Source organism: Oncorhynchus tshawytscha, linkage group LG22 (assembly GCF_018296145.1).
Source record: "Oncorhynchus tshawytscha isolate Ot180627B linkage group LG22, Otsh_v2.0, whole genome shotgun sequence".
NCBI lineage: Eukaryota > Metazoa > Chordata > Actinopteri > Salmoniformes > Salmonidae > Oncorhynchus > Oncorhynchus tshawytscha.
The window spans coordinates 10420762-10432102 of NC_056450.1; the positions used below are offsets into that span (position 1 = coordinate 10420762).

The following is an 11341-nucleotide window of genomic DNA, read 5'->3' on the forward strand; positions in this document are numbered from 1 at the left end:
GTCAATCTGCTACTGACTCATCTTTGCCAGAACAATAGGCTACCTGGCGATTTGACTTAACAGTTTAATAGTTCAGATAGGCCTCGTTTGGGTGGCTACTGGAAATACAGTACCAGTCAAAAGTTTGGACACACCTACTCCTTCAAGGGTTTTTCTTTATTTTTTACTATTTTCTACATTGTAGAATAATAGTGAAGACATCAAAACTGTGAAATAACACATGGAATCATGTAGTAATCAAAAAAGTGTTAAACAAATCAAAACGTATTTTGTATTTTATAGAATCGTCAAAGTAGCCACCCTTTGTCTTGATGACAGTCACCTGGAATGCATTTCAATTAACAGGTGTGCCTTCTTAAATGTTAATTTGTGAAATTTCTTTCCAGTTGTGTTGTGACAGGGTAGGGATGGTATACAGAAGATAGCCCTATTTGGTAAAATGACAGTCCATCATTACTTTAAGACAAGGTCAGTAAATCCGGAAAATGTCAATAACTTTGAAAGTTTCCTCAACTGCAGTCAAAAAACCCATCAAGCTCTATGATGGAACTGGCTCTCATGAGGACTGTCACAGGAAAGGAAGACTCAGAGTTACCTCTGCTGCAGAAGATAAGTTCATTAGAGATATCAGTCTCAGAAATTGCAGCCCAAATAAATGCTTCACAGAGTTCAAGTAACAGATACATCTCAACATCAACTGTTCAGAGGAGACTGAGTGAATCAGGCCTTCATGGTCAAATTGCTGCAACAACAAAAAAACACTAAAGGACAACAATAAAAAGAAGAGAATTGCTTGGGCCAAGAAACAGGAGCAATAGCTTTGTTCTGATGAGTGCAAATTAGAGATTTTTGGTTCCAACCACCGTGTCTCTGTGAGATGCAGAGTAGGATCATCTCTGCATGTGTGGTTCCCACGGTGAAGCATGAAGGAGGAGGTGTGATGGTGTGGGAGTGCTTTGCTGGTGACACTGTGGTTGTTTTATTTAGAATTCAAGGCACATTTAACCAGCATGGTTACCACAGAATTCTGCAGCGATACGCCATCCCATCTGGTTTAGTGGGACTATCATTTGTTTTTCAACAGGACAATGACCCAAAACACACCTCCTGGCTGTGTAAGGGCTATTTGACCAAGCAGAGTGGTGGAGTGCTGCATCCGATGACCTGGCCTCAACAATCACCCGACCTCAACCCAATTGAGATGGTTTGGGAAGAGTTGGACCACAGAGAACAGCCAACAAGTGCCAACAAGTGCTCAGCTTATGTTGGAACTCCTTCAAGAATGTTGGAAAAGCATTCCAGGTGACGCTGGTTGAGAGAATTTCAAAAGTGTGCAAAGCTGTCATCAATGCAAAGGGTGGCTATTTTGAAGAATCTCAAATATAAAATCTATCTAGATTTGTTTAACACTTTTTTTGTTACTACATGATTCCATATTCTGTTATTTCATAGTTTTGATGTGTACATTATTATTCTACAATGTAGAAAATAGTAAAAATAAAGAAAAACTCTTTAATGAGTATGTGTGTCCAAACTTTTTACTGGTACTGTATGTCTAAAGACAAGCAGCTGTAACATCGCACTACCTCCAATATTATCGAATGAAGATGTAACATATTTGGGCTATTTTATTATGATAATTGTGAGGAGAAACAGGGCTACCCGGCTGGCAATGAGCACTCTGTAGGTAGGCTGGCCTCCAAAGTGAATGCAAGGTGCAGACAGAACGTGCTTTTCATCTGATTCTGCAACCTCCACTAGAAGTAGATCATATCATTTTGTTTGCTCTGGACTCCAGTTAAGTGACATGATATATCCCTAACATGAATGACTTTCAGCTCCAAATGCAGGTGTAAAACAGTTTATTTCTTTCGCCTCTCTTGCGTTTTGAAAATGAAAAAAGTTATTACAAATGTATGCCTGTAATGACAGGCTACACAGCAATTTGGCCAGTGTTGATTTTTCAGTGTAACATTTTATTTGATAAGATTGATTCAGGAATAAAATCCACTCTGTAAGAGTGAAATTAACACTCAGTGGTGTAAAAGAACCCCCAGTGTTGTTGTAGCTAGAGTTATTGTTTTACACTGTGGAGAGTAAAACAGTCCCATCAAAATCACACCCGTCATTATCATATTTCCCAGCATGCTCTACTGCAGTTAGATTTTTTGGGGATTGTTTTTAATATCTGTGATTATATACTGAAAACATATATAAATGCAACAATTGTAACATGTTTTAATCAGTTACAGTTCATATAAGGAAATTAGTCAATTGAAATAAATTCAATAGGCCTTAATATATGGATTTCACATGACTGGGCAGGGGCGCAACCATGGGTGGGCCTGTGATGGCATAGGCCCACCCACTGGGGAGCCAGGCCCCAGCAAATCAGAATAAATCTATCCCCAGAAAAGGGCTTTATTAAAGACAGAAATACTCCTCAGTTTCATCAGCTGTCCAGGTAGCTGGTCTCAGACGAACCTGCAGTGACGTAAGCCAGATGATGAGGTCCTGGGCTTGCGTTGATACACATGGTTTGCGGTTGCGAGGCCTGTTGGATGTCAAATTCTCTAAAATAATGTTGGAGGTGGCTTATGTGTGACAAAACTGCACACTTTAGAGTGGCCTTTTATTGTCCCCAGTACAAGGTGCACCTGTGTAATGGTCATGCTGTTTAATCACCTTCTTGATATGCCACATCTGTCAGGTGGATGGATTATCTTTGCAATGGTTAAATGCTCACTAACAGGGATGTAAACACATTTCTGAACATTTCTGAATGTTTTTTGCACGTTTTGAACATTTCTGGTGTCTTTTATTTCAGCACATGAAACATGGGATCAGCAATTTTACATATATTATATTATATTACACATATATTATATTTTTGTTCAGTATACATGTACATTGATAATCTTATGCTACACAAAGAAAAATCATGTACATTTTTCTAAACTAATCCAAGTATTTATATTTATTGGACCCGTTACTGAAATGGTTGTTCCAGTTTAAATGGTTTAGGTAGTGTTTTTTCACAAGTCTCCTAACCTTGAAAGTAATTCTGAATGCAGGTTGCGGGTGATTAAATATTCCAACTGTTGTATATCCTAACTCTGGCTGGATCACTTTGCAAGCCAGCATAATGTGATTTGCAGGCTTAATGTGGCCTGTAAACCAGGAGTTTCCTAACACTACTGTGCTAGAATAAAACATATGTAATGCGCTGTCATAGTTTAATTTTAATGATAACATTCGCCCAGGAACTTACTTGGTGAAAGCCACAGGTCTTCAAAAGGAAATAATCCAGCAACTGTCTCTGTCACTAACAAATACAGTCATGGGTGTTATTAACAAATTAATCTTAACACCATAGAGTTTTAAAATAACACCCCAAAAATGATTTACGGTTAAACTACAGCTGTTCATTTCTTACACTGTCACTGTGTAACAGAGTGTAACACTGTGTAACAGAGTCACACTAAGCAAAGGGAGTCCAGTTTACTCTAAATCAAGTGTTATGTTTTACAGTAGAGCTATGCGAACACCACAATCAAGTTCCTTCAAATCAAATCAAATGTTATTGGTCACATACACATGGTTAGCAGATGTTAATGCGAGTGTAGCGAAATGCTTGTGCTTCTAGTTCTGACTGTGCCGTAATATCTAACAAGTAATCTAACAATTCCTAACAATTTTACAACAACTACCTTATACACACACAAGTGTAAAGGAATGAATAAGAATATGTACATATAAATATGTGGATGAGCGATGGCCGAACGGCATAGGCAAGATGCAGTAGATGGTATAGAGTACAGTATATACATATGAGATGAGTAATGTAGGGTATATAAACATTATCTAAAGTGGCATTGTTTAAAGTGACTAGTGATACATTTATTACATCCAATTTTTTATTATTAAAGTGGCTAGAGATTTGAGTCAGTATGTTGGCAGCAGCCTCTCTATGTTAGTGATGGCTGTTTAACAGTCTGATGGCCTTGAGATAGAAGCTGTTTTTCAGTCTCTAGGTCCCAGCTTTGATGCACCTGTACCGACCTCTGTTCCTTTGAACACTTTAAGATTAAAATGGTGAACACTGCAACAGAGATAAATCCTCAACACTTTCAAAAGTGTTATTTTAACATCACCAGTACAGTGGGACTCATATGTTCACTAAAAATAGTGTACATTTTACACTTTCAGAGTTAAATGGGGGAACATTTTCAGAGTTAAATCTTTAACACGTTCAAATGTCTTATTTTAACTTCAGTGCAGTTGGACTCTTTCAGAGTTAAATGTACACCATGGATTTTGCTGTGTACATTTGCATAGTGATTGGTGTAGACTTTACCGTGAAATGTTTGCTCACGAGCCATTCCCAACGATGCAGAGTTTAAAAAGAATAATACAAATCAAATAAAAAATTACAATTTTGCTATATACAGGGAGTACCACTACCAGATTCATGTGCAGATGTGCAAGGTATTTGAGGTAGATATGTAAATGAAGGCAGGGTAAAGTGACTAGACATTGATCATTGATAATAATAAGAGTAAAACAAAGAACAGAGTAGCAGCAGCAAACGATGAATGTAAAAAGTGTTTGTGTATGGATGTGCATGTATTTGTGTTGTGTCAGTAAGCTTGTGTCTACAGTGCCTTCAGAATGTATTCACATCTCTTGACTTTTTCCACATTTTTTCGTGTTACAGCCGGAATTTAAAATAAATTCAATTGAGATGTTTTGTCACTGGCCTACACACAATATCCCATAAAGTCAAAGTTGAATTATGTTTTTGAAAGTGTTTACAGGTTAATTAAACATTTTAAGCTGAAATGTATTGAGTCTTGAATGTCTTGAACCCCTTTGCTATGGCAAGCCTAAATAAGTTCAGGAGTAAAAATTTGCTTAACAAGTGATTTTTTTTTATGACAACCTCATATCTGTACCCCACACATACAATTATCTGTATGATCCCTCAGTCGAACAGTGAATTTTCAAACACAGAGTCAACCACAAAGACCAGGGAGATTTTACAATGCCTCACAAAGAAGGTAATCAATTGTAAGATTGGTTAAAAAAAGCAGACTGAATATCTCTTTGAGCATGGGGGATATTATTAATTACACTTTGGATGGCATATCAATACACCCAGTCTCTACAGAGAAACAGGCGTCCTTCCAAACTCAGTTGCCAGAGAGCATCTCAGCTTTGGCAAAAAAAAAAAAGGTAGGTGTATAATTAAGAACAGTATCTTGCAGGATTCAATAGTTGGAATTATAAGACTTGTTGCCCTGTCATTTTCTCTGCGATTGTCATTCTAATGGAATCCAGAAAGAACAAGACCCTGTACTCTAACATTTACATCAAAATGTGCAAAGTTATGGGCAAAGACACAAAACATCCACATTACATTAAATATTTTTCTTGATCAAATAACATGGAAAACAACCACTTTTTGTGCAGTGTTAATTTAAAATCCTACAATCCGCTTAATGTAAATAAAGGTACATTACTGTATTTTACATTGGCAGGTCATCCAGGTTTGTACCTGTAGACTTTCGATCCCCATGAAGTAAAACAATGCACAATACAGTAGATAAGTACATTGAGACATCAAGTGGTTTGTGATGATGTGCCTCAGTTGGCAGAACATGGCACTTGCCATGCTAGGGTTGTGGGTTCTATTCCCATGGGGGACCAGTATGAAAATGTATGCACTCACTACTGTAAATTGCTCTGGATTAGTGTCTTCTAAAATAGAAAAGGACTAAATAGACCATTTTAAGTTTTCACATAGAAAAAAAGTTGCATTTGCAAGGTATTTCAAGAAACTGGAAAACATATATCAAGCAAGTATTTTTATATTCAGATTATCAGATTAACTGTTTTGTACAGATAATTATCAGACTACAAAATGCTGGTAAACAATCAAATACACTTAGTTTAAATGTACATTTAGTTTAAAAGTAGTGTACTGGGCCTTTACTGGTCCTGTATAAGCACCCCCTCCAAAATAATCGCAGCACCCTCAACCCCAAGCTTCTTACTGCGGCTATGACCCTGTACAGAATAAAAATATTCCAAAACATGCATCCTGTTTGCATCAAGGCGCTAAAGAAACACTGCAAAAATGTGGCAAAGCAATTAACTTTTTGTCCTGAAAAAAAAGTGTTATGTTTAGGGCAAATCTAATACAACACACAACTGAGTACCACTCTCCATATTTTCAAGCATAGTGGTGGCTGTATCATGTTGTGGGTATGCTTGTAATTGTTAAGGACTGGGGAGTTTGTCAGAATAAAAACTAAATGGAATGGAGCTAAGCACGGGCAAAATCCTAAAGGAAAACCTGGTTCAGTCTGCTTTCCACCAGACACTGGGAGATGAACTCACCTTTCAGCAGGACAATAACCTAAAACACAAGGCCAAATCTACATTGGTGTTGCTTACCAAGAAGACAGTGAATGTTACTGAGTTTTGACGTGTATCTACTTGAAAATCTATGGTAAGATCTTAAATTGGTTGCCTAGCAATGATCAACAACCAATTCGACAGAGCTAGAAGAATTTTGAAAAGAATAATGGGCAAATGTTGCACAATCCAGGTGTGGAAAGCTCTTAGACGTACTCAGAAAGACTCACAGCTGTAATCGCTGCCAAAGCTGATTTTTTGTTGTACTTTTACCGCAATTGGTCGTGAAAGTCTTGTCCCATTCCTGCAACTCCCCTACGGACTTGGGAGAGACGAAGATCGAGAGTCATGCGTCCTCCGAAACACAACCCTGCCAAGCCGCACTGCTTCTTGACACACTGCTCGTTTAACCGAGAAGCCAGACGCACCAATGTGTTGGAGGAAACAATCTGATGCTGTGAAAGCTGTTACAGTGTTACTACCTTCACTCACTGCAATGATACACTGTTACACTGCTGCAACAAAGTCTGTCTTCCATTCCTATCAGCAAAGTAGCTCGCTCTTTGATAAACTATTTTGAGGTGGGCATATAGATGATTTGTTTTTAATACTGAGAAGATATTCTGATTGTATAGAACAAGTGTCCAAACATTTTTGTTAGAGTTTGATTATAATTAAAAAAGGTTTTCCTCACCAGCGTGAGTGCATATCCGTCCATGTGAGTCAGGCTGGGCAATGCCTGCTGGAAGCTCTACTGCCTGGAACATGGGATCCAGCCACATTGACAGATGCGACAAGACCATCGGAGGAGGAGATGACTTCTTCCTCACCTTCTTCAGTGAGACCGGTACTGGAATTTATGTCCCCAGGGCTGTGTTTGTAGACCTGGAGCCTACAGTCATAGGTAAGCCTTGTTTCTTATCAAAAATAGGTGTGGCTGCATATGATTCCTTGCTTTTTTGGTATTGAGCTCCTCATTCAAGACCTTCCTGAGCTGCTAATTTTCTCTCCTCAGATGAGGTGCGCACTGGGACTTACCGCCAGTTATTCATCCTGAACAACTCATTACTGGCAAAGAGGATGCTGCCAACAATTACGCCTGTGGACACTACACTATTGGCAAAGAGATCATTGACCTGGTGCTGGAAAGGATCCGCAAACTGGTGGGTATATTAATGAATGAATAAATTCATGAATTAAATGTTTGATCAGCTAAATAATTTGAATGTGGAATCTTAAACGTATCTTTACCGTGCTTTCAGAAAGTACTCACACCCCTTGACTTTTTCCACATTTTGTTGTGTTACAGCCATTGGCGGCAGGTAGCCTGTTGGTTGGAGAATTGGGCCAGTAACCGAAAGGTTGCTGAATAATTGAATCCCTGAGCTGACATGGTAAAAATCTGTCGTTCTGCCCCTGAACAAGGCAGTTAACCCACTGTTCCCCAGTAGGCTGTCATTGTAAATAAGAATTTGTTCTTAACTGACTTGCCTAGTTAAATAAAGGTTAAATATATATATATATTTTTAAATAAACAGCCTTTGTTTTTCAGGATAAAACTAAATGGAATGGAGCTAAGCACAGGCAAAATTCTAGAGGAAAACATGGTTCACCTTTCAGCAGCACAATAACCTTAAACACAAGGCCAAATCTACACTAGAGTTTGTTACCAAGATGACAGTGAATGAGTGGCCGAATGACAGTTTTGACTTAAATCTACTTGAAAATCAATGGAAAGACCTAAAAATGGTTGTCTAGCAATGATCAACAACCAATTTGACAGAGCTTGAAGAATTTTGAAAAGAATAATGGGCAAATACTGCACAATCCAGGTGTGGAAAGCTCTTAGAGACTTGCCCAGAAAGACTAATCGCTGTCAAAGGTGCTTCTACAAAGTATTGATTTAGGGGTGTGAATACTTATGTAAATGACATATTTCTGTATTTAATTTTCAATACATTTGTTAAAATGTCAAAAACAAGTTTTCACTATCATTATGGGGTATTGTGTGTAGATGGGTGAAACAGAATATATTTAATCAATTTTGAATTCAGGCTGTAACACAACAAAATGTGGAATAAGTCAAGAGGTATGAATACTTTCTGAAGGCACTGCACATGTCCCTTTTTTATCCTCAAGCTGATCAGTGCACAGGCCTTCAGGGCTTCCTGGTTTTCCACAGCTTTGGAGGTGTTACTGGCTCATGTTTCACCTCCCTGCTGATGGAGCGCCTGTCTGTTGACTATGGCAAGAAGTCCAAACTGGAGTTCTCCATCTACCCAGCTCCCCAGGTGTCCACAACTGTGGTGGAACCTTACAACTGCATCCTGACCACCCACACCACCCTAGAGCACTCTGGCTGTGCCTTCATGGTGGATAATGAGGCTATATATGACATCTGTAGTAAGAACCTCGACATTGAGCATCCCACCTACACCAACCTCAACAGGCTCATTAGCCAGATTGTTTCCTCCATCCCTGCTTCCCCTCGATATGATGGTGGCCCTTAATGTTGATCTGACAACTGGTGCCCTATCCACGTATTAATTTTCCTCTAGCTACCTATGCCCCAGTTATCTCTGCAGAGAAGGCATACCATGAGCAGCTCACTGTCTCTGAAATCACCAATGCCTGCTTTGAGTCAGCCAATCAGATGGTGAAATGTGACCCTTGCCATGATAAGTACATGGCATATTGCCTTCTGTACCATGGTGATGTGGTGCCCAAATATCTCAATGCTGCTATTGCCACCATCAAGACCAAACACAACATCCAATTCGTTGACTGGTGCCCAACTGGCTTCAAGGTTGGACTCAACTATCAGCCTCCCACTGTGGTCCCTGGTGGAGACCTGGTCAAAGTCCAGAGGGCTGTGTGCATGCTGAGCAACACCACTGCTGTGGCAGAGGCCTGGGCTCGTCTTGACCACAAGTTTGACCTGATTTACGCCAAACGTGCCTTTGTGCACTGGTACAGTTGAAGTCTGAAGTTTATATACACCTTAGCTAAATTACATTTCAACTCATTTTTTCACAATTTCTGACATTTAGTCCTAGTACAAATTCCATGTCTTAGGTCAGTTAGGATCACCACTTTATTTTAAGAATGTGAAATATCAGAATAATAGTTGAGAGAATGATTTAATTCAGCTTTTAATGCTTTCATCACATTCCTAGTGGGTCAGAAGTTTACGTACACTCAATTAGTATTTGGTAACATTGCCTTTAAATTGTTTAAATTGGGTCAACTGTTTTGGGTAACCTTCCACAAGCTTCCCACAATTAAATTGGGTGAATTTTGGCCCATTTCTCCTGACAGAGCTGGTGTAACTGAGTCAGGTTTGTTGGCCTCCTTGTCCATGTGGAAGACCCATTTGCAAACAAGCTTTAACTTCCTTACTGATGTCTTGATATGTTGCTTCAATATATCCACATAATTTTCCTACCTCATGATGCCATCTATTTTGTGAAGTGCACCAGTCCCTCCTGCAGCAAAGCACCCCTACAACATGATGCTACCCCCGTGCTTCACGTTTGGGATGGCGTTCTTCGTCTTGCAAGCCTCCCCCTTTTTCCTCGAAACATAACGATGGTCATTATGACCAAACAGCTCTATTTTTGTTTCATCAGACCAGAGGACATTTGTCCAGAAAAGTACGATCTTTGTCCCCATGTGCAAGTTGTACACCGTAGTCTGGCTTTTTTATGTCGGTTTTGGAGCAGTGGCTTCTTCCTTGCTGAGCGGCCTTTCAAGTTATGTCGATATAGGACTCGTTTTACTGTGGATATATATACTTTTTTACCTGTTTCCTCCAGCATCTTCACAAGGTCCTTTGCTGTTATTCTGGGATTGATTTGCACTTTTCGCACCAAAGTATGTTCATCTCTAGGAGACAGAATGTGTCTCCTTCCTGAGTGGTATGATGGGTGCGTGGTCCCATGGTGTTTATACTTGCATACTATTATTTGTACAGATGAACGTGGTACCTTCAGGCATTTGGAAATTGCTCCCAAGGATGAACCAGACTTGTGGAGGTCTACAATTTTTTTTCTGAGGTCTTGGCTGATTTTTTTTAATTTTCCCATGATGTCAAGCAAAGAGGCACTGAGTTTGAAGGTAGGCCTTGAAATACATCCACAGGTGCACCTCCAATTGACTCAAATGATGTCAATTAGCCTATCAGAAGCTTCTGAAGCCATAACATCATTTTCTGGAATTTTCAAGCTGTTTAAAGGCACAGTCAACTTCGTGTATGTAAACTTCTTACCCGCTGGAATTGTGATACAGTGAATTATAAGTGAAATAATCTGTCTGTAAACAATTGTTGGAAAAATGACTTAGTAGATGTCCTAACCGACTTTCCAAAACTATAGTTTGTTTAACAAGATATTTGTGGAGTGGTTGAAAAACGAGTTTTAATGACTCTAACCTACGTGTATGTAAACATCCGACTTCAACTGTATGGTATGTGGGTGAGGGCATGGAGGAGGGAGAGTGCTCTGAAGCCAGAGAGGGCATGGCAGCCCTGGAGAAAGATTATGAAGAGGTAGGGGTTGACTCCATTGAGGGTAAGGGATAGGAGATATATATATATATATATGTATATCTATAGTTGTCATGAATTTGGTAAATAAAGCACACAATCAGGTTTTAGTAACACTTTACATTGTTGTTTTTATTCCTGTGAAATAACACTGTAATAATATTGTTAACAATATTGTATTTACATTTTGTTACATAATAGTTTAGTTATAATTTATAATGTAAATGTACTGCTTTTGAAATGTAATAAATGTACTACTTATGTCACTAATCCTGACTAGTTGTGTTTGGGTTGTCTTTCATTGAATGAATGGCAGGTTAGATTTTTTCGTCATGAATCTTTTTCTGGAGGCAGCTCTGCAGTGTGGTCACTAGGTGG

The 11341-nt window shown here is 39.0% G+C and overlaps 1 pseudogene; it reads left to right on the top strand.

Moving 5' to 3' along the window:
• The first annotated feature begins 7126 nt into the window (after positions 1-7126).
• Positions 7127-11053, top strand: LOC112221757 (annotated as a pseudogene).
• Positions 11054-11341: the final 288 nt, after the last annotated feature.